The sequence below is a fragment of the Arachis ipaensis genome, chromosome B8, assembly GCF_059453495.1.
Source record: "Arachis ipaensis isolate K30076 ecotype BB chromosome B8, ASM5945349v1, whole genome shotgun sequence".
Classification (NCBI taxonomy): Eukaryota; Viridiplantae; Streptophyta; class Magnoliopsida; order Fabales; family Fabaceae; genus Arachis; species Arachis ipaensis.
This window is the reverse complement of record NC_142443.1, coordinates 38,418,471-38,420,742: the sequence shown is the minus strand read 5'-3', so window position 1 is coordinate 38,420,742 and position 2,272 is coordinate 38,418,471. Positions and strand designations below refer to the sequence as shown.

The window sequence follows — 2,272 nt, the reverse complement described above, 5'->3', positions numbered from 1 at the left end:
TATTTGGGGAAGAGTGTTATGAAAAGGTGTGAAGAGGAGGGAAGAATAGGTGGGGTAGGTGGGGATCCTGTGGGGTCTACAGATCCAGAGGGGTCAAGGAGGTATCATCCATGCTCCTATTAGGCGTGTAAACGCCCTTGCAGTGCAATCCTGGCATTTAACGCCAGACTGCTGCCTGTTTTTGGTGTTAAACGCCCAAATGTAGCCTGTTTCTGGCGTTTAATGCCAGGTTGATGCTTGTTTCTGGCGTTTAAATGCCAGAGTGCTCTTCCTCTAGGGTGTGCTGTTTCTTCTGCTGTTTTTGATTCTATTTTTAATTTTTCAGTTGTTCTTGTGACTTCATATGATCATCAACCTAATAAAACATGAAATAACAATAAAAATAAAATAGATATAATTAAATAACATTGGGTTGCCTCCCAACAAGCGCTTCTTTAATGTCAATAGCTTGACAGTGAGCTCTCATGGAGCCTTACAGATGTTCAGAGCATTGTTGGGACCTCCCAACACCAAACTTAGAGTTTGAATGTGGGGATTCAACACCAAACTTAGAGTTTGGTTGTGGCCTCCCAATACCAAACTTAGAGTTTGACTGTGGGGGCTTTGGTTGACTCAGCAGTGAGAGAAGCTTTTCATGCTTCCTCTCCATGGTTACCGAAGGAGAACCTTGAGTCTTAAATACAAGGTAGTCCTCATTCAGTTGAAGGACTAACTCTCCTCTGTCCACATCAATCACATCTTTTGCTGTGGCTAGGAAGGATCTTCCAAGGATGATGGATTCATCCTCATCCTTCCCAGTGTCTAGGATTATGAAATCAGCAGGGATGTAAAGGCCTTCAACCTTTACTAACACATCCTCTACTTATCCATAAGCCTGTTTTCTTGAGTTGTCTGCCATCTCTAATGAGATTCTGGCAGCTTGCACCTCAAAGATTCCCAGTTTCTCCATTACAGAGAGTGGCATTAAGTTTATGCCCGACCCCAGGTCACACAGAGCCTTCTCAAAGGTCATGGTGCCTATGTTACAGGGAATTAGAAATTTACCAGGATCCTATTTCTTTTGAGGTAATTTCTGCCTATCCAATGCATTTAGTTCATTGGTGAGCAAGGGAGGTTCATCTTCCCAAGTCTCATTACCAAATAATTTGGCATTCAGCTTCATGATTGCTCCTAAATATTGAGCAACTTGCTCTTCAGCAATGTCTTCATCTTCTTCAGAAGATGAATAGTCATCAGAGCTCATGAATGGTAAAAGAAGGTTCAATGGAATCTCTATGGTCTCTTGATGAGCCTCAGATTCCTTTGGTTCCTCAAAGGGAAACTCCTTATTGGTCATTGAGCGTCCCAGGAGGTCTTCCTCACTAGGATTCACGTCCTCCTCCTCCTCTTTGGGTTCGGCCACACCAAGTAAGGTAATGGCCTTGCACTCTCTTTTTGGATTCTCTTCTGTATTACTTGAGAGAGTACTAGGAGGGGTTTCAGTGACCCTTTTACTCAGCTGGCCCACTTGTGCCTCCAAATTTCTAATGGAGGACCTTGTTTCATTCATGAAACTTAAAGTGGCCTTAGATAGATCAGAGACTATATTTGCTAAGCTAGATGGATTCTGCTCAGAATTCTCTATCTGTTGCTGAGTGGATGATGGAAAAGGTTTGCTATTGCTAAACCTGTTTCTTCCACCATTATTAAAGCCTTGTTAAGGATTTTGTTGATCCTTCCATGAGAAATTTAGATGATTTCTCCATGAGGGATTATAGGTGTTTCCATAGGGTTCACCCATGTAATTCACCTCAGCTATTGCAGGGTTCTCAGGATCATAAGCTTCTTCTTCAGAAGATGCTTCTTTAATACTGTTGGATGGAGCTTGCAATCCATTCAGACTCTGAGAAATCATATTGACTTGCTAAGTCAATATTTTGTTCTGAGCCAATATGGCATTCAGAGTATCAATTTCAAGAACTCCATTCCTCTGAGGCGTCCCATTACTCACAGGATTCCTTTCAGAAGTGTACATGAACTGGTTATTTGCAACCATGTCAATGAGTTCCTGAGCTTCTGTAGGATTTTTCTTTAGGTGAATGGATCCACCTGCAGAATGGTCCAATGACATCTTTGATAACTCAGACAGACCATCATAGAATATATCCAGGATGGTCCATTCTGAAAGCATGTCAGAAGGACACTTTTTGGTCAGTTGCTTGTATCTCTCCCAAGCTTCATAGAGGGATTCACCTTCTTTCTGTTTGAAGGTTTGAACATCCACTCTAAGCTT

The 2,272-nt window shown here is 42.1% G+C and overlaps 1 non-coding gene across 1 annotated transcript; it reads left to right on the top strand.

The window, feature by feature from the left end:
* Nucleotides 1-2,164: 2,164 nt before the first annotated feature.
* Nucleotides 2,165-2,272, top strand: LOC148547737 (small nucleolar RNA R71). The gene has a single exon (XR_015897145.1). It is a non-coding gene; the product is annotated as a small nucleolar RNA R71 (small nucleolar RNA).